Raw genomic sequence first — 21,984 nt, 5'->3', positions numbered from 1 at the left:
TGTGGCACCCTTTTTAAATAAAAACTTTCAAGAAAGCAGGGATAGAAGGATCATACCTCAAGATCATAAAGGTCACACCGCTAATATCATCTTCAATGGGGAAAAAATGAGAGCTTTCTCCCCTAAAGTCATGAACTCCACAAGGATGTCCATTCTCATCACTGTTATTACAGAGGGTTGGAATTCCTAGCCTCAGCAGTCAGACAATGAAAAAAAATTAAAGGCCTCCAAATCGGCAAGGAGGAAGTCAAAATTTCACTCTTTGTAGACACCATGGTAATCTACGTGGAAAACCCAAAAGACTCCATCAAAAAACTGTTAGAACTTATACATGAATTCAGCAAGGTTGAAGGATATAAAATCAACGTACAGAAATCAGTTGCATTGCTATACACCAAAAATGAAGCAGCAGAAAGAGAAATCAAGGAATTGATCCCACTTAAACTTGCACCAAAAAAGATAACATACCTAGGGATAAACCTAACCAAAGGGGTGAAAAATGGATACACCGAAAACTACAGAAAACTTAGGAAAGAAACTAAAGAAGACACAAGAAAATGAAAAAACATCCCATGGAGTGGAAGAACAATTTAACAGTTGTTAAAATGTCAATAATACTCAAAGCAATCTACACGTTCAGTGCAATCCTTGTCAAAATAACACCAGCAACAGAAATGGATAGATCATCTAGACACACGGTCAATAAAGAAACAAGGGCCCTGAATGAGACATTGGATCAGATGGACTTGACAGATATATTTAGAACTCTGCATCCCAAAGCAACAGAATATACTTTCTTCTCGAGTGCACATGGAACATTCTCCAAGATAGATCATATACTGGGTCACAAAACAGCCCTTCATAAGTTTACAAGAATTGAAATTATACCCTGCATACTTTCAGATCACAATGCTATGAAGCTTGAAATCAACCACGGGAACAAGTCTGGAAAACCTCCAAAAGCATGGAGGTTAAAGAACACCCTACAAACGAATGAGTGGGTCAACCAGGCAATTAGAGAAGAAATTTAAAAATATATGGAAACAAACGAAAATGAAAATACAACAATCCAAACGCTTTGGGACGCAGCGAAGGCAGTCCTGAGAGCAAAATACATTGCAATCCAGGCCTATCTCAAGAAACAAGAAAAATCCCCAAAACAAAATCTAACAGCACACCTAAAGGAAATAGAAGCAGAACAGCAAAGGCAGCCTCAACCCAGCAGAAGAAGAGAAATAATAAAGATCAGAGCAGAAATAAACAATATAGCATCTAAAAAAACTGTAGAGCACATCAACGAAACCAAGAGTTGGTTTTTTGAAAAAATAAACAGAATTGACAAACCTCTAGCCAGGCTTCTCAAAAAGAAAAGGGAGATGACCCAAATAGATCAAATCATGAATGAAAATGGAATTATTACAACCAATCCCTCAGAGATACAAACAATTACCAGGGAATACTATGAAAAATTATATGCCAACAAATTGGACAACCTGGAAGAAATGGACAAATTCCTAAACACCCATACTCTTCCAAAACTCAATCAGGAGGAAATAGAAAGCTTGAACAGACCCATAACCAGCGAAGAAATTGAATCGGTTATCAAAAATCTCCCAACAAATAAGAGTCCAGGACCAGATGGCTTCCCAGGGGAGTTCTACCAGACGTTTAAAGCAGAGATAATAACTATCCTTCTCAAGCTATTCCAAGAAATAGAAGGGGAAGGAAAACTTCCAGACTCATTCTATGAAGCCAGTATTACTTTGATTCCTAAACCAGACAGAGACCCAGTAAAAAAAGAGAACTACAGGCCAATATCCCTGATGAATATGGATGCAAAAATTCTCAATAAGATACTAGCAAATCGAATTCAACGGCATATAAAAAGAATTATTCACCATGACCAAGTGGGATTCATTCCTGGGATGCAGGGCTGGTTCAACATTTGCAAATCAATCAACGTGATACATCACATTAACAACAAAAAAAGAGAAGAACCATATGATCCTGTCAATCGATGCAGAAAAGGCCCTTGACAAAATCCAGCACCCTTTCTTAATAAAAACCCTTGAGACAGTCGGGATAGAAGGAACATACTTAAAGATGATAAAAGCCATTTATGAAAAGCCCACAGCTAACATCATCCTCAACGGGGAAAAACTGAGAGCTTTTTCCCTGAGATCAGGAACACGACAGGGATGCCCACTCTCACCGCTGTTGTTTAACATGGTGCTGGAAGTTCTAGCATCAGCAAGCAGACAACAAAAGGAAATCAAAGGCATCAAAATTGGCAAAGATGAAGTCAAGCTTTTGCTTTTTGCAGATGACATGATATTATACATGGAAAATCCGATAGACTCCACCAAAAGTCTGCTAGAACTGATACATGAATTCAGCAAAGTTGCAGGATACAAAATCAATGTACAGAAATCAGTTGCATTCTTATACACTAACAATGAAGCAACAGAAAAACAAATAAAGAAACTGATCCCATTCACAATTGCACCAAGAAGCATAAAATACCTAGGAATAAATCTAACCAAAGATGTAAAAGATCTGTATGCTGAAAACTATAGAAAACGTATGAAGGTAATTGAAGAAGATTTAAAGAAATGGAAAGACATTCCCTGCTCATGGATTGGAAGAATAAATATTGTCAAAATGTCAATACTACCCAAAGCTATCTACACATTCAATGCAATCCCAATCAAAATTGCACCAGCATTCTTCTCGAAACTAGAACAAGCAATCCTAAAATTCATATGGAACCACAAAAGGCCCCAAATAGCCAAAGGAATTTTGAAGAAGAAGACCAAAGCAGGAGGCATCACAATCCCAGACTTTAGCCTCTACTACAAAGCTGTCATCATCAAGACAGCATGGTATTGGCACAAAAACAGACACATAGAACAATGGAATACAATAGAAACCCCAGAACTAGACCCACAAACGGATGGCCAACTCATCTTTGACAAAGCAGGAAAGAACATCCAATGGGAAAAAGACAGTCTCTTTAACAAATGGTGCTGGGAGAACTGGACAGCAACATGCAGAAGGTTGAAACTAGACCACTTTCTCACACCATTCACAAAAACAAACTCAAAATGGATAAAGGACCTGAATGTGAGGCAGGAAACCATCAAAACCTTAGAGGAGAAAGCAGGAAAAGACCTCTCTGACCTCAGCCGTAGCAATCTCTTACTCGACACATCCCCAAAGGCAAGGGAATTAAAAACAAAAGTGAAATACTGGGACCTTATGAAGATAAAAAGCTTCTGCACAGCAAAGGAAACAACCAACAAAACGAAAAGGCAACCAACGGAATGGGAAAAGATATTTGCAAATGACATATCAGACAAAGGGCTAGTATACAAAATCTATAAAGAGCTCACCAAACTCCACACCCGAAAAACAAATAACCCAGTGAAAAATGGGCAGAAAACATGAAAAGACACTTCTCTAAAGAAGACATCCGGATGGCCAATAGGCACATGAAAAGATGTTCAACGTCGCTCCTTATCAGGGAAATACAAATCAAAACCACACTCCAATATCACCTCACGCCAGTCAGAGTGGCCAAAATGAACAAATCAGGAGACTATAGATGCTGGAGAGGATGTGGAGAAACGGGAACCCTCTTGCACTGTTGGTGGGAATGCAAATTGGTGCAGCCGCTCTGGAAAGCAGTGTGGAGGTTCCTCAGAAAATTAAAAATAGACCGACCCTATGACCCAGCAATAGCACTGCTAGGAATTTATCCAAGGGATACAGGAGTACTGATGCATAGGGCCACTTGTACCCCAATGTTTATAGCAGCACTCTCAACAATAGGCAAATGATGGAAAGAGCCTAAATGTCCATCAACTGATGAATGGATAAAGAAATTGTGGTTTATATACACAATGGAATACTACGTGGCAATGAGAAAAAATGAAATATGGCCTTTTGTAGCAACATGGATGGAACTGGAGAGTGTGATGCTAAGTGAAATAAGCCATACAGAGAAAGACAGATACCATATGGATTCACTCTTATGTGGATCCTGAGAAACTTAACAGAAACCCATGGGGGAGGGGAAGGAAAAAAAAAAGAGGTTAGAGTGGGAGAGAGCCAAAGCATAAGAGAGTGTTAAAAACTGAGAACAAACTGAGTGTTGATGGGGGGGGGGGGTGGGAGGGAGGGGAGGGTGGGTGATGGCTATTGAGGAGGGCACCTTTTAGGATGAGCACTGGGTGTTGTATGGAAACCAATTTGACAATAAATTTCATATATTAAAAAAAAATAAATAACACCAGCATTCTTCACAGAGCGAGAACACAATCATAAAATTTGTATGGAACCAGAAAAGACTCTGAATACCCAAAGAAATCTTGAAAAAGAAAACCAAAGCTAGAGGCATCACAATTCTGGATTTCTAGCTGCATTACAAAGCTGTAATCATCAAGACACTATGGTACTGGCACAAGAACAGAATAGAGAATGGAACAGATTAGCGAACCCAGAAAGGGACCCACAGACGTATGGCCAACTAATCTTTGACAAATCAGGAAAGAATATCCAATGGAATGAAGACAGTCTCTTCAGCAAGTGGTGCTGGGAAAACTGGACAGTGACATGCAGAAGAATGAACCTGCACCGATTTCTTACACCATACACAAAAATCAACTCAAAATGCATGAAAGACCTAATGTAAGACAGGAAGCCATCAAAATCCTCAAGGGGAAAGCAGGCAAAAACCTCTTTGATCTTGGCCGCAGGAACTTCTTACTCAACACATCTCTGGAGGCAAGGGAAACAAAAGCAAAAACGAACTATTGGAACATCATCAAGGTAAACACTTTTGAACGACGAGGGAAACAAACAATCAGCAAAACTAAAAGGCAACTGACAGAATGGTAAAAGATACTTACAAAAGACATATCACATAAAAAGGTGAGCATCCAACACCTATAAAAACTTATAAAGCGCAACACCTAAGAAACAAATAATGCAATGAAGAAATGGGCAAAAGACAGGAATAGACACTTTTGTAAAGAAGATATCCAGATGGCTAACAGAAAGAAAAAAAGATGCTCAACATTACTCATCATCAGAGAAATACAAATTCAAACCACAAGGAGATACCACCTCACACCTGTCAGAATGGCTAAAATTAACAACTCAGGCAACAAATGATGTTGGTGAGCATGCATAGAAAAGGAACCCTTTTGCACTGCTGGTGAAAATAAAAACTAGTGCACCCACTCTGGAAAACAGTATGAAGGATCCTAAAAAAACAAACAAACAAAAAACAACAACAACAACAAAAAAAAAACAAAACAGGACCACCGTACGACACAGCAATTGTACTACTAGGTATTTATCCAAAGGCTACAGGACTGCTGATTCAAAGGGTCACCAGCACCTCAATGTTCATAGCAGCATTGCCAACGATAGGCAAAGTATGAAAAGATCCCAAATATCCACCGACTGGATGAATGGATAAAGAAGATGTGGTATATATACACAATGGAATATTACTCCGTGATCAGAAAGAATGAAATCTTGCCATTTGCAACAAAGTGGTTGGAACTACAGTGTATTATGCTAAGTCAAAGAAGACAAAGACAAGTATCACATGATTTCACTCATATGCAGAATTTATGAAACAAAACAGATGAACAGAAGGGAAGGGAAGAAAAAATAATACTAAAACAGAGAGGGAGACAAACTGTAAGAAGCTCTTAAATACAGACGGAAAAAAGGAGGGTTGCAGGTTGGGTGTTGAGTGAGAAGATGGGCTAAATGAGTGAGGGGAATTAAGGAGGACACTTGTTGGGATGAGCACTAGGTGCTATATATAAGTGATGAATCACTAAGTTCTATTCCTGAAATTAAAAAAAAAAGATTATGTGTAATGTTTCAAAATTTGAAAAAAAATTCAAATCAACAACTCCATACCTTTGAAAACATTATTTGTAATAAGAAATAGATTCTACATTGCACCCTAGTACATAGATACAGAGCAAAGAAAAGTTAACAAATATTTATTCTAGCAAACAATACATTCTGATAGTTTTCATTCTGCTTCATTTGTTTTCAGTGCCATGGGCAACCTATGGAAATGTCCAGCAATAGGGAAGTCAAGATTGCTAATGTGCTATAATTTAAAAAGAAGATGCAGGTCTTTTATTTGTCACATAAAAATATCACAACAACGTCTTACTAAGAGAAAAAAGCAGGGTATGAATGAATATACGTATTGTCCTATTTGCTGAAAAACAGTTTGAAAGGAAACATAGGCCACAGGGATTAACACTTTCTTCTTTTCTTTTGTAACCAGTTGCAGCTTTTCTGAATGTTACAATCAGGACATAAAGCTATACAGCTACTATTGACTGAGCATTCACTGTGTGTGCCAGGCCCTGGATTCAAAGATTTACATGTTTTATTATTTCATTTAATCCCCTTCAAACCTCAGATCATGTAACCATCCATCTTACAGAGCAGAAATGGAGGCTCCGAGACTCAAAGTAATTGCCTGCGGTAGGGGTTAATAAAAGGATGGAGCTGGAACTCAAATTCACGTGTATCTGACAACAGACATCATGCTTCCAATGTTAGGCTGTGCTGCCTGCCTCCTAGAGAGGAGAACGGAGGATGCATACCAGTTAGGATGGGCTAGATGCTATTGTGCGTAACAAATGGCCCCGAAGTCTTAATGGCTTGTAATGACGGAAATCTTTTCCTTGCTCAAGCCACATGTCCACCATGGTCCTCCTGGGACCAGGATAAAAGAGCACCCACCATAGGTAACTACCAGGTGCCATAAGAGATGGACAGAGAGGTGGCCAGACACAGCTGTTCCCAACTGTTGTGTTCAAGGTGGCACTCTTCGCTCCCACTCACATTTCACTGGTCAGAGCACATCACAGGGCTGCATCCAGCTTACCGGGTCACAGGACAATGTGACATTCTTTGTGGAGCCTAGTGAGGCCACCACATGGTACCAACCTGTCTGGGGGACTGGGCAGGGACAAAGGCGATGCACGGGTCATTGGTAGGAAATGACAGCAGGACTCATTCGGGATGGGTTTGCTTCATCCTCAACCAGGTGAAATTTGTCCCAGAGTTGCCCAAAAACATTACTGGTAAGATTAAAGAAGTGAACTTTGGAAAAAGGAGTTTGGTCACACGTAATCAGCAAAACACCCAGAAACCACTCTGTGATCTTGACCAAATCCCTGACTGCCTCAGTTTCCCCACTATGGAGAGGATGAGGACGGAGGGATGGGCGTTGTTTTGTAAGAGCATCGGGAGTGCCCACGGTCCAGCATTTCTGTTCTTTTAAATTAATATCAGTTATTCTCCTTCCTCCAAATCCCTGGGTGAGTGCTCCGAATGTGGCCTGCGTAAGAAAACACTGACATCGGCCTCCAAGGTGACCTCGTGTTGTGCTTTTATCCTGACAATGAACTGGCCCTAAATGCTGTCCCTCCATCATTCTCCCCAAGTCCCATCAGAGAAGATTCCAGGGCTGGGTTCTCCCTCCTGGTTCCAGGGGCCCTGGGTGACTCCTTATGCCCATTCAACAGCTAGGACACAGAGGTCATGGGGGACACTCCTGTGGCCCCAGGTGCCCATCCCTGCCTGGCTTGCCCATGCCCTGCTGGAGGGTGATGCCAGAGCAAGAGACAGTGAGGTGGCTGGGGCAGGGGGTAAGGGCCGAGGGCAGCCCAGCGTGGTGATTCTCCTTGCTTGCAAAACCATGACTTTGCAAAACCATGGACCTTTCACTCCATCCATCCTTGGGGACTGAGGTGGCAACACAAGGCGGGGACACTGGAGGACAGGAGAAAAATGGACAGAGGGAGCTGAGCCTCAGGTTGAGGGCAGCCCAGATTGTCTCCTGCTCACCCACCCCAGGACTCATCCTTGAAGGGTCTCCTCTGCAGCCGCTCATTCCTAGGGGTACAGACATACACACTCACAGAAAGAAACAGACACCATAAGCGCAGAGACACACAGGCATGGAATCACCCGCAGCCTCATCTGGGTACTCAGGTATGGGACTCATGGAGAGGCTCACACACAGACCCATGCTGCAGACATAGTCAGTGATACCCTGAGGGGAGCACACTCACCCATACAGACACACACACGCAGGGCCACGTGTAACAGCCCCATAAAGCAAACTCTGCACACGCTAAACACACACACACACAGAAAACACACACACACACAGGTATGATCAAGAACACCCAAAGGGGCCTCAGAATCACATGCACAACCAATACACACACAGACATGAAACACAGATACACACAGACACTCCCACCACAGGGACCCATGTCCCTGGAAGATAAAGATGATACAGTCACAGACACAGAGGTCTGCACAGAGGATATATACTCATTCAGAGACAGACACAGATACACATACATACAAATAAACCCAAGTGAAAAACATGAAAACAACCAAATAACAAGAAACTCATGTCCACAGTCAATAGACTCACAGAAACAGAACTCACACAAACAGGTGCATAACGTAAATTTAGACACACACACGCACACACACGCACACTCCACATAACTCTGGCACTCCACTGGAGGCCAGCACAGGCAGACAGAATACACAGACCCTGGCATGACCTATCCCTCCTAAGTTGTCATGGAAGGGGGTGTTTTCCTGGTTCCAACCCGGTGCTGGGCACCCCGTGTCACTGGCTTATGGAAGGTTGTGTCCATGCCTGGATTCCAGGGAGTAGCCAGGGTAGTGTGGCCATGGGGACAGGAGCACAGAGTAGGGACAGGGTACACTTAGCGTGGGGGTGTTGCATGGGGCCAGGTCAAGTGAGGGAGACAGGTGAGCCTCCCCAGGACCCTTCCACCTGTTTCTGTACCACCTGGGGTGCGGTGGTACCCGCAAAGACCCCGAAAGACTCCTATACAGCCTCAGTACCTCTGACGCCTTCTCCTACCCTTGCTGTCAAGGAGCAAAGAGTACCCTCTTGGACTTAACCCCTCCCACTTCAGAGTTCCAGCCACAGCCCCAGGTAAAAATTGACAACGGGGAACAAACTGATTGACATTTTAGTTTCCCGGGTGAAATATACATGCTATTTAAACTACATTTGTTGGCTTAATGAAAATGGACGTGTCTTTGGAGTTTTCAGCGTCAAATATAAAACTTTTATTCTACCAAGGTGTGCAGAAAGTCAAATAAGCTTGTGTTATTTCTGTGGCAATTTGTCAGCAACAAGAGGACCTAAAATGATTCTAAATTTTGTCCGTCTCAAAGTTTTCTTGGATAATTGTTAAGATAGCTTTCAAAGTCTTTAACTTGAAAGTTTTGGTTAAATGATAAATAGAACTGAATCCATTGGCCATCTAGGCCTTTTCCAAAAAGGACTGAGTGCTGTAGCACTGATTATGGAATGTAGATTTGTACTTTTGGCTTCTTATTACAGAGAAGCTGAGGATATTTGGGTCTGTTGGAAATATGCTTTGTGCTTTATTAAAAGAGTGTACTATGGAAAAACATGTTTTTTAATTATAAAATGCAGTTTTATGAATTTTAGATCTAGAAGAATTCTGGTATAAGAGTTCACAATTGGTTACTACTTAGTTTTCACTGGAGACTAAGGTTTCTAAGAGTGAAAATTCTTCTGCTAAACGTAAATAAGACTGATGGAAATAAGGAAAGTAACTCTGCATGTAAAAAAAACGAAGAGATGTGTAAGGAAGATGTGATGAATGGGAATATGTTTTTGTTGAGGTAAAAGAAAGTAATTTTCTCCTAAAATGAGATTGGTTGTTTGGAAAGAAACGGCTTGGGACAAAATCTGAGTGTGAAAGAAACTTGTAGAAAGTTTGTGAAGGGTAGTCTCTGGACAATAATTTTATGTCATCAGCACAGACTAACATTGAAAAGAATGGACTTTCTTCATTTCGTATTTGAGAGAGACAGCATGTGCACACATGGGGGAGGGGCAGAGAGAGAGAATCTCAAGCAGGCTCCACGCTTAGCGCATAGCCTGACTCGGGGTTTGATCCCATGAGCTGAGCCAAAATCAAGAGTGGGATGCTCAAGCAACTGCGCTCCGCAGGCACCCCAAAATGAACGGATTCTAGAGGTACACAGTTAGAAGATTACAATTCTTCTTTCTCTCTGCTAAAAAAAGACGTTCTCTTGGATTGTTAGTTTGCACTTGGTAAGAAAACATAAATCTTGTTTTCTCTTTTGTTTTGCTTGCCCAGAAAACCAAAGGTTCTCTGTTTTGCCTTTAGCAGGTCTTTGGCTTGTTAAGAAAGTTAAAACTTCACAATGTTAAAGGAACTATGTTTTACTAACAAGTATAGTACCCTATCTAGTGGCCTTTGGAATCTCTTGTCACCTTGGTTAAATAAATAAGTTTAAGTTTTATAATGATCCATAATCCTATTTAGGCATGAACATTAAAACTTTCCCAAGATTTAAATAGATTTAAAATGAAAGATTTTAAATTTAAAAAGATTTAAAAAGATTTAAATGAAGTCTTTTTTGACCAACTAGGCTTGTTTATTTGGTATGTTAAGATACTTGGAATGCACAAACACATAATGATAAACTTAAGCTTGTATTGCTTGGGTCACTGCTACAATGGTTCATACAGGGAGAAAGAGAGATAGAGACAGATATAGATATGAAATTCCTGAAGTTTTCATATCACTTGATATTCTGATTATCGAAGTGTTCTGTGTCACAGAAATAACTGAATTTTCTTGTCAGCTGTATTATGGTCTTTTGTCATTTGCAAAATGTGTTTCATCTTCAAGCAAACTCATGCAAAGGACTTCTTTTTAAACAAATGCAGGTTTTTGATAGCTTTAAAATCATAAAACTGGGGTACCTGAGTGACTCAGTCAGTTAAGCATCAGACTCTTGATTTTGGCTCAGGTCACCATCTCATGGTTTATGAGACTGAGCCCCTTGTCGGGCTCTACACTGACAGTGTGGAGCCTGCTTGGGATTCATTCTCCTTCTCCCTCTCCCTTCCCCTCTCATGCTGCCTCTGTCTCTCTCAAACAAATCAATAAACTTAAAAAAATCATAAAGCTGCAATGGGTAAGAATTTCCAGAACTAACGAAAGCTACATTCAAACTGAGCAAGAATTAGTAACATGGAACTAAATGAACTGAAGAAAATGATTATAATTTTCGTGACTCTTGTTGGAAATGTTACTTGTTCTCTGATGTTTGCTCTGCCAGATTAAGGAAACTCTCTTAACATGAGTCTCTATGACTTACAGAAACATGGTAAAACATTCATTTGTGAAAAAATTGATGCATCTAACTTTCCTCCCTACCTCAACCCTCTGAAATTCAAAAGTTCTTTCTTACAGGGTAATTACAGTTGTTTTCCTAAGTTCACTAAGAATCTGTTCTCCTTGTAACAGGACACTATTGAAAGTATTGGTTATTTTACCAAAGCTTTGACTGGAATGTCATATTTCAGAGGGACATACATCGACTCAGATATGACCATACAGCTTTAAGGAACTGAGGTTGCCTTTATGAAACATAAAGCCAGGGGACGCCTGGATGGCACAGTCAGTTAAGCGTCTGACTTCAGCTCAGGTCGTGACCTCATAGTTCGTGAGTTCGAGCCCCATATCAGACTCTGCACTGATAGCACAAAGCCTGCTAAGATCCTTTGTCACCCTCTCTCTGACCCTCCCCCACACATCCCCCTCTCTCTTTCTCTCTCCAAAATAAACACACATTTAAAGAAATGAAAAGTAAGCCAGGAAAGCCCTTTGGAACTGTTGGCCTGATACCTTGCTTACAGGTTTCCCAGCAGCCTTACCAGGAGAGTCAGGAATATCACTTCCCGGAAGGTACAGGGACCTCAGGATATTTGGGGGACCCTGAGAAGAGGAATTCACCCACACCTACAGGTATTGCAGGCATGTGTGATGGCAAGTATTTGGCTTGGCTTCTGGCCTGGCTCGGACAAGTTTTCTCCCACTTGCCCATGATTCCTCATAATTAGGATATTGTTGAAGTTAGACATCAAACAAAGAGGGCTTCTTGATGGTTTGATCCCTTAGCCATATATGCCCCAGGGGCCACCTCTATTGATATCACATTACAAATAGAGGCTTTAGCCAAGCATAAACTATTCATCTTTAAACAGACCCAGCTCAGTTTAAAAAGTGGCCCTCCAAAACCGAATGGCCCTTGATATCTTAACTGCAGCCCAAGGAGGCACCTATGCTTCATTAAAGCAGAGTGCTATGTATGCACTCCAGGTTATCCAGAAATATTACTCCAGAATTATGGCAGGGTTACCAACTGACATGTGTACTCAAATTAAGGCTATACAAAAATACTTCCCTCTCTTTAAAAGACTGGTTAAGCCCTGCTTCTCGGGACGACTGTGGTCAACTCTAAAGGGTCTCTTTATTGGACTTCTCATTCTTATAGCCATATTAATACTCATACGTTGCCTTTTCCAAAGTTTCTCTGCTTGGTGCCAAGACTCCATCACTACAATAACTTCAGGTCGACAAATGGTCCTGACCACCACACACATACTTCTTTGGGATCCACATTGGACTCAGCTGCCTCCACTTTTCCTAAATCCCCTATACATTCCTGACTAATCAATGTTGACCCATGACGTATGGACATCTCTACATCTCTATTCAGCAAGAAGAAGTTACAGAAGATGAGGCCTTCCCCCTGCCTTCAACAACCTTAAAGATTTAAGGTTCAGAATTGTTCAGGGGGCGGCGGGGGGCGAGGTGCCTGGGTCTCTCAGTCAGTTAAGACTCTGACACTTGATTTCAGCTGAGGTCATGATCTCATGGCTTGTGAGTTCAACCCCACATCGGGCTCAGCAATAAGAGAGTGGATGCAAGCGCTTGGGATTCTCTCTCTCCCTCCCTCTCTGCCCCTCCCCTGCTCACTCTATATTTCTCTCAAAGCAAAGAAACTTAAAAAATTATTCATGGGGGAAATGAGGAGGAGCACAAAGGCAAGAGGATCATAGTCAAGATTAAATTCTCTCACAACCTGCAGCCCACTGAAAAATCCCTGAGACATGCGGAGTGAGACCCTGCTCAAGGCACTAATGGCACTAAATATTGATGACTTGCTAGAGACTGAAAGCAACCCTGTCTTCACAACAGCCAGACCTCCAGGATCCCATGAGTCTTCTATAACATGCACAAATCCCTTTAGAGATAGGTTACCTCTAGCCTCTCCACCCCCAAACTTAAAAGTATACAGTTAATTGCTCCTCACTTTCCCAGTGCAGCTCTTCCTTCCAACCTGTCCTGTCCCCATGCTGAAATGAAAACACCTCTTCGCCCCCAAAACAAAGAGCACACTCTATACACTGTATGTTCGCTAACTTGACAATAATTTCAAAAACAAAAGAGTCAACTACGAATATCAGCAGCCAGACAGTTGCCAGATGTTTCAAGAATACCCATGAGGGAGGATGTTTACATTCATGCCAGTATGGCTTGTCTTTTGTGTGTTCGATACCTATGATCATTGTGCTGACAGCCCCTGCTCTCTTTTAGACAGTGGCCACTCAAAGACATGTACATTTCCCACCAGCACGCATTTTAGTGACCTCACTTCTGACAGCTGAAGAAACAAATGTTACACATTTTGGAGGCTACTTTCTAGAGTGGTTCATTTGCACAAAATTAAAGCTTCGTATATGAATTCGTGTGAATTGCACTGTGGGTGTATTTGCTCCTACAGTGCTGGTTAGTCTAGTTTTTGTAAAATGATATGTGTTCTTTTGGGGACCATATCCAGGACTTTAGCATTCTTTTAGAAATAATTTTCATAGTTCTTATTGATTGATTTAGGTGCAATACTGTGAAATAGGAATGTGAATTCCTTTCATTGGCTACTTGGAGCTGTGTATTCAAGGAACTTAAAATCTCCTAGATGTCATCAGCATAGAGAAGATCGCCTGATTAGGCAAATCTTTATTTACTTCAGAAATCTGACACTTCGAGCTGTGATTCAGAATCAAAGTAAACATTGAACGAAAACCTCAATGTTTTTAGAAAGTGAACTAGAAGTATATTTTGGGGGGAATAACAATCCCATGTTTATAATAGTCACTACTCCTCTAAGTCCCTACCTGTAAACATCTATCCATATAACATTATCAGTTGTATCTCTAGTACATTTTTTATTGTTACTTTCTCCCATTCTTCCATAAATTTTGGGCATATTTTTGGAGATATTCCAAAGGAGTTTCTTTAGATACTTTACGAATGTACAACAGAAGTCATTGACTTCTTATGTTTAATATGATTGATTTTTCTATTTTAACCTGGTTTATAAATTCTTTATTTATGTTAACTACTTGAAAAATATTAGAATGTGCCTGCCTGCCTACCTTCCTACCTTCCTTCCTTCCTTCCTCCTTCCTTTATTCTTTATTTCAGGATTTAAAAATAATCCCAGTTCTAAACTTCAATGTGGAACCTGGGTTTAAAAAGACAAAGTCAGGGAAATGACGATTTAGTGCATTTTTAAAAAATGTCTGCATTATCAATTTTCAAAATTGCATAGGTTCAAAGTTCATTTAGGAAAATGTAAATCGATTTGGGGGTGAAAAATAAGCTATATACATTGTGCGTTTTAACGGAAATGTTTGTGAAGTATCATGACTTAAATAGGGAATTCTAATTTTTTCCTGTTTTTTAATCCTGTGAATTCATTATGCAAAATTAAATGATTATTGTAATTTCATTGGAGTATTATTTTGGTATTTATCATGAACACTGGGTTTTTTACTAACAATATGTTTTGACAGCAAACTTAATTTTGTTTCTTCCTCTCTTAGAACCTCGAGAATATCAAGGTAAGAATTGAAGCTTTAGTTTTCTTTGTAATATTTTCTCAGTGCTGGTGTTTGATGTGGGTTTTTTTCATGTTTGTTTCTTTTTGAGGAAGAGAGACAAAGTGCGAGTGGGGGAGGGACAGAAAGAGGGAGACACAGACTCCAAGGTGGGCTCCAGGCTCCCAGCTGTCACCACAGAGCCCGATGTGAGGGTAGAACCCACAAAACATGGGATCATGGCCTGACCCAGAGCTGGACACTCAACCAACTGAGCCACCCAGGCACTCCTTGATGTGCATTTTAATTCAACTAGGGATACGTATGGTGATTTCTGATGTCTAATTGGCATGTTAACTCTTGAAAATCTTTCTCTTCCCTGTTTGGGGCCTAAGTGACAATGTGGAGGGGAGTTGCCATCCCTTAAGATAAGAGATCAGGAGGAACACATCACCAAAGTAGAGGGAATGAAAGGAGTGTAATTTTACATAGAAATGGTTAGGAAACACGTGATGATCTGAGCCTGAGGTGTGGAGTGAGCACTTTGCCATGAGCCGGCTCTTGCTGAAATGTGAAGATAAGAAAACCCTTTTTGAGTCTATCAAGAAGCCTAAGCTTAGAGAAGAAGCCAGATATTGCCAGGTAGGGTGTGTGTCACAAGAGAGGTTTAAACCAAGGTTCTGAGTCTGAGGTGGAGGGAGCCGTCCATGCCAGGGGAGAATGAGAAGTGAATGTGACACAAATGGGGGAAATGTACTCTGCATGGGCTCCATAGACTGTGGTGATGCTGTGGCGCTGTCTGTTGAGAGCCAGGGTGGCTGCCCGACACTTAACGAGCCCTCAAAGGCTGGTGTTCATCCCTTTGAATGCAGTGGTGGTGGTGGGGAGAAGAGTGATCTCAGGGCATGAGAGCTCTCCCAGTGGGCCGGCCAATAGAAGTTTGCACTCTGTGGTCAGATGAGAGAATTAATCCCTGTTAGACGAGTCTGTTCTAGAGCTTACGTGTGCTATCCACCTGTAATTGGGTGCTTCCTGTGTGTTGAATAATATTCCTTTAAGGATGGAGGGTAATACTCGCATGTCGGGATGAAAAAAGTTTGTCTTCTTGGAATTGCCATTAATCCAGATCCTTCAGCCACTAAGTGTAAAGCTGAGATGGTACCCGTATGTTTGATTCCAAAGACCTTGTCCTCCAGGGCCCCTGGCCTAGGGTTCATGAAAGGCAATCTGTGAGCAGGAGGAAGTCATCCAAGACCTTTGAGTAGTCAGTCAGCAGCAGTTTGAGCTTTCTTTGTGTGGAATTCCAAATAGCACCTGGGGGTGTGAGTGGCTCAAATCCAGACTAAATGATGGTTTTTTTTTGTTTTTGTTTGTTCCTTTATTTGCTGGGGCCTCTCTGTGTACCTTAATACTTGGAGGAGAGAAACGTAAGTTGATAGGATTTGATTTTTCTGTTTCATCTCTGGTGGTGACTATTTAAAGGGACTGAATTTTCCAAGAAGGGTGCTTCCAGATGAGAGAGAAATTAGCAGAAGATATTTTATTGCATTTCTCCATTTTGGACAATATTTTAAATAGGAATCGCATTGAAATAGGCTTTCTTCGGTTTAAAATGCTGCTGAAACTTGATTTCTTCAGACACACGGGAAAGCTAAAATGTTAGTTACACCCACCTGTCAGATCATGTGTCTGTGCCGCTAAAACACTGGGATTATTCGATAGAACTGGTTTGGTAACAACCTCAGAAATTGTTTTTATCTCCTTTTAGTTAGTTTACAGCAAACAACCACGAAGATCAATAATTTTAAGAAAGAAAACAAAGAGCTTGCTGAAGATATATCCACTTGGGAACAGAAGGCAGCATTGCCCTTTCAAATATTTTGTGTGATTTCATTTTGGTTACTTCCACTCTGGTAGAGCATCCTACTGACCTGTTTCATGTGTTCTATAAACAGTCCCAATTGAAGACAAGCTTCACAAATGTAAAGGGCTACCTCTCTATTTGTGAAAGGAGTCACACATTACAAGACAGGTTTATCTAGCATTATGCTTTTTTTTTTTTGAATTCTGATTCCTTTTTCATGTTTTATAAAACAATGAATTAAAGAAACGTCTTCAGGAAACTAAGAACGGAAGTTTCTCTCTGATGAAGCTCTTAAATGGAAGGTAAGAATCCCTTCTTTGCCTAGATTGCATTCTAAAAACACAAGTAAAATAATGAATTATTATTACTCATTCAACATGGTTTGTTAAAGGAGAACATCAAGAAAGTTGAGCACTTTAATGAAATTTTAAAAGACACCCTTCAAAGTGCACATGCTGCCTTGCTATCTCAGAGAGAGAGAGGAATGTGAAGAATCAGGAAGTGCTAAGACTTGGCTGCTGAGTTTTACTGTAATTGGGCTTTGGAAATTTTTTTTTTTTTCATTGGCATTGAGTAAGGTAAGCACAGCATATTAGCTTCCATTTACCACAGTAGAGAGCGGGCCTCTGGGAGTCCAACCTCCTGCCCAGGGAACTGGAATTTCACCACGACCACCATGATGACTTTTGCCATTTCCAGGACTAGGATTTATCTTTTATGTTCACAACTAATTATCACATCATTCAGCTCTGCCCTCCAAGATATATAGAAAACTCTCAAAGACAGTTGAGAGATAATGGGGAAAATCTAAAGTGTATAGTCCCTTCCTTTTTAAAAAAAGTTATTTTTTAATTATTCTGTATTATTATTATTTTTATTATTATTATTATTTTAGTGAGAGAGGGCATGCAAGTGGGGGAGAGAGGCAGAGGGAAAGAGAGAGAATCTTAAGAAGGATCCACGCTCAGCGTGGAGCCCAACACAGGGCTAGATCCCATGATCCTGGAATCATGACCTGACCCGAAATCAAGAGTCTGACACTCAGCTGAGCGAGCCACCCAGGTGCTCCATAGTCTCTTTCTCTCTTAATGCTGAACAGTGAATTTTCAACATGAATGGGGAAAACGTGTGTGTTTGTGTGTGTGTATGCACACACACACATATACAGATGTATATAAATATATATATATTCCAACAAGAAAACCATTTATAAGCTATCTGACATGAACTATTTCCACCATCTTTATCTTCTCCTAGTGATATTTATCCCTCAAGGTCTTTGTTTATTGCAATGCACAATCCTGTTGTGTTAGGTGCACTCAAATTTTTGTGCGATCATTACTTATGGAAAGTGTTTTTCTCTTATCTGTCTTACTTAAAAATGCAAGATGAAAATGGTGAATTCGAGCATGTAGAGTTGAGAGTCTTGAGGTCCAATAACTGTCAAGTGGAAAGTATGCTGTCTGTTGCGGAGAAATCCCCATATTGGTGACAATGACTTTGCATTGGAAAGGGAAAGAGTGCCTTCCTGCCTTCACGGTTCTTGCCCTTTTCCTATCTCACCAAAAACAAGTCTCAGGTCATGTGCACACTTAGAAAGCAAATCCATGTTTGCACAGAAAATAAAAAGGCCCTGGAAGACAAGTGTAATGCACTGAGGTCTGTGAAAGCAACCAAAGAAGAAAAAGTCAGACAGCTGAAGGACAAAGCAGGCATCCTTGAAGAATTCTATGAAGAAAGAAAAGTGGCTATAGAAGAGTGAAATGTTCATGTGAGAACTATCACAAGCACTGTCGTATGAATGAATGTGACGGCCAGTAGAGATAATTAAAATTCTTTTCGAATTTTTTGCCAAATACATTCAGAATTGTGCCTGTCCTTCTTACCTTGCTTTCTGTCACCCGCATTTTCCTTTCTGTCCTAAGTGCTTGTCACACATTGTGTCATGTATTTGGGGTGGAAGAGGGAAGGTATCAGCACTAATAACTTGGGATCCATTTACATTGGCCCATGGGTTTCAGTCCCATCACGTTGTCTTGTCATCCAGGAATTAGGTCACTTTTGTTCAGGACCACACATGGGTCAAGAATGTGTAGGGGAAAAATCAATGATCTTGCTGCAGAAACCACAGAAATTTATTTCTGGAAAGTGGTAGGGGCGCCAGTAGTACTGGATCCCTGCATCAGTTCTGCTAGTGAGATTGTTCACAGCAGGCCAATCCCTAAGGAAGCTGAGTTATTTCCTGTCCCCCGATTTTTGAAGTGTAACTCCTCTGAGTCTTGACCAAAGCCCGCAGCTTCACTAGGGCTCATCTTTGCTGGCCGCCTCTGAACTAAACACGTTTCCTTCTAAGTCTGTGCCCGTAAAGTTGTTCAGCTATTCTGCAGTTCAGTTTTCTGTCCCCAAGTTCATTGATGAGTCCTGGGGAGATTGGTTCCCACTGCCAGGCTGGCTTTGTCCTGGGCTTCCTTCTTCTCCATCTTGGTCACATGTGTCTTCATGGGGTCATTAGAAATTTGGTGCATTCGCTCACATGTTTCCTCCTTTGTACAGTATTTCCTTTTGTTCTCAGGAGGAGATCAGGGCCTTTAGAGCCCCTCATTCACGTTGAAAAGGAAATACTTCCTTCACTTCCCTGGAGACTCAGCTTCTGTTAGTCCTTCCCACACCTGGGGTGGAGCCTGCTCTGTCTCCCTGGCATCTTGTTTTTATCATTTCTAAGCTCTTTGGGGGAGCACGTACAGCACCCTGGCCACCTTTCTATCTTCACCCCCTTACAACAGAACTACTACATTCCAGCCACTCCAGAAAGCATTTGTTGAAGGACTGCCTGACATGCCGGAAGGAAATGCATGTGCCTTTCTCTGTCTAGAGGTTTTGTGTCAGTTTCTAGGAGTCTTTGAATTTTGCATGTGACTCTTGAATACATCCAGTACCAAGTTGAAACCCTTTAAAGCAACACCATGAACAAAATAGTCTGAGGGCAACACAGCAAACCAGCCTTTCTAAGCATTTCCCTTTGTCAATGAACTGAGTCTTGTTCAAGTAGATTGGCTCCATGAAGTTGATAGTTTTCCATCTGAAATCTGTTTCCTGGAGATAAACCCAGACTGTGTGACAGTTCATATCAGGTTCTACCTCAGGTGATGTTGCTGCTCTAAGATTGGCCTTTTCCTCCACCAGGATATGTGAAGGTGGACGCAGGGGTTGTACTCCTGACTCTAGCGATGTCTGGGAGTGAGCTGCAATGTTGGGGAAGCCATATCCTGGAAGGTCGTCTTTCAGCGTGATTGTCTGTGTCAGGGTACAACTTCTGGACTGAGAATCAGGGCTCCCCACGGAGGTGTGAGACTAGTGATGATCCCTTGCTTCATCCTAATGGGTATGGGTGGTCAGACAAGGTTTTTGACACTGAACTGAAATGAGCCTTCACCATCTCAAACCAAAGTCCAGCTCTGGGAAGGCACAAAGTGCAATGTTATTTGATGACTTTATGTTGAAGGAGAGGAAACAGGTCTGAGAGCAGAGACATGGCAGCAGACAGAGGTTGAATTTTCTTTAACTTAAATGGGGTGTTCAGTTCATTTCTCTGACTGTGTTGTCAGTCTGTGCATTTACGGGAGAGGTGGGGAAAGGTATTTGTATCTAGGCCTTCAAGAGTGCTGGGAGGTAAAAAGGCAGAATTTGTGGACCTTGGCTCCTGGACAGTGTATAGGTCTTTCCCATCTTAGGAAGCTGAAAATGACACAGTGTGAACTGGCGGCAAAGAAGAATCAGCTGGCAGCTGCAGGGGAAATGTGAAAATAGCCATGAAAGAAATAAACAAGTACAAGTGAGTTCAGCTACTAATTACCAGCAGCTCATGAAACCTCTCTTCATTTCTTTTGTTTTTAACCTTATTACAAAGTTAAAAGTCTATGTTTAGACTCAACATAGTAATATAAATAAAAATGCAGAGCACATATGCATAGAGTATTAACAGATAAAAAAGGTAAGATTTAGAAAGAACAAAACAACTAACTTCATCAACATTTCCAGATTTCAAGCAATGGCCAGACTGTGTGGAAACTTCATCCATGCCAACGTTCCTGGGGGGTGGTGTCAAGTATCATAATCTGTAGGAAAGCAGTGTGTCTTAGAATGAATCATACCATCAACATGGTAGTGCCATTTCATGGCCCTGGTCTTTGCAACTGTAGAAAACATGGGGAAGATCTAAGTGAAAGGACGAAAGAGCTTTATGATGAAAGACACTTGTCACATGATCAATTAGGGCACAACTGAAAGTGGGAAGGAATTATGTGAACTCTGAACCCTACAGTCATGGAATGAGTTAGGAAAGGATGGAACAACAGTTTTGATCCTATTGTACATTTACAATCATGTGGAAAGTGTTTCATGTGTAAAATTGTATTAGGGGACGGATAGGAGGATGATGACAACATGGGCAGATTATTGAAAATCATACCCAATATTGGGCCTTATCTGACAAAAGCAATTATAACTCACAGGCAACAAAATGGACAAAGACAAGAACAGCTGCAGCAGGCAGAACTCACCTTCAGACACCAGGTAACCTGAGCTCTGCCTGACATATGGAACCCTTAGTACCTCATGTGGGTGAGTGTAGTGGTCCTTGGAATTCCTAAACACGGACTTTTCATTGTTGCTTTTTCAGATCGCAGTTCATGAGAATAATGCTCAGGACAACTGGGTAAGTGTTTCCTTTCTCCTCCCCTCCCTCTTTGGTGCACAGTCTGGCACGACTGAAGGTGGATGTGTTTTTCTCCCCCAGATCAAGCCTCGGATCTGGGAGAGGGAAATGGCAGAGCAGAGCCGGGAGGTCGCCCGCTTGAAACACAGTTGTGGGAGCGTGACATGAGTTTTTATGGGTGTTTTGAGGGATGACAGCTGGGCTGTTTAGCGTCTTGTCAGAGGACGTGGCATTGCAATTCTTACAGAAGTCCATTCTTTTTCTGTATCCAAGACTGGGTGGGATGGAAGGAAAGAGGCTGCTTGAGCGATACAGGAGATGAAGACCAATGCCTGGAAGTCCAGAGATGCAGAACCCTCGAGGAGAGGTAAGGGGCACATGGTGATGTGCAGCAGCCTGATTTCTGCAGTAAAGCCTTTTCCTGTGGTGATGATCGTGTGTCCTGGACAGAACCACAATTACTACCTAAGGATAGCAGGTGGTCTGAAGGGGTGACAGGAGGGCATTCTCCTCTGGTGCCCCAGGCAGCGGAGCACCTGTCCCTGTGACTGGTGGAGCTCAGGCCTC

At 41.5% G+C, this 21,984-nt stretch overlaps 1 long non-coding RNA gene across 1 annotated transcript; it reads left to right on the top strand.

Moving 5' to 3' along the window:
- The first annotated feature begins 21,210 nt into the window (after positions 1-21,210).
- On the top strand, positions 21,211-21,566 carry LOC125161001 (uncharacterized). Its single transcript, XR_007150435.1, has 3 exons — positions 21,211-21,275; positions 21,382-21,417; positions 21,499-21,566. It is a non-coding gene; the product is annotated as an uncharacterized LOC125161001 (long non-coding RNA).
- Positions 21,567-21,984: the final 418 nt, after the last annotated feature.

Source organism: Prionailurus viverrinus, chromosome A2, assembly GCF_022837055.1.
Source record: "Prionailurus viverrinus isolate Anna chromosome A2, UM_Priviv_1.0, whole genome shotgun sequence".
Taxonomy (NCBI): domain Eukaryota; kingdom Metazoa; phylum Chordata; class Mammalia; order Carnivora; family Felidae; genus Prionailurus; species Prionailurus viverrinus.
The sequence above is the reverse complement of the archived record's forward strand: the minus strand, read 5'-3'. Positions and strand labels throughout refer to the sequence as shown.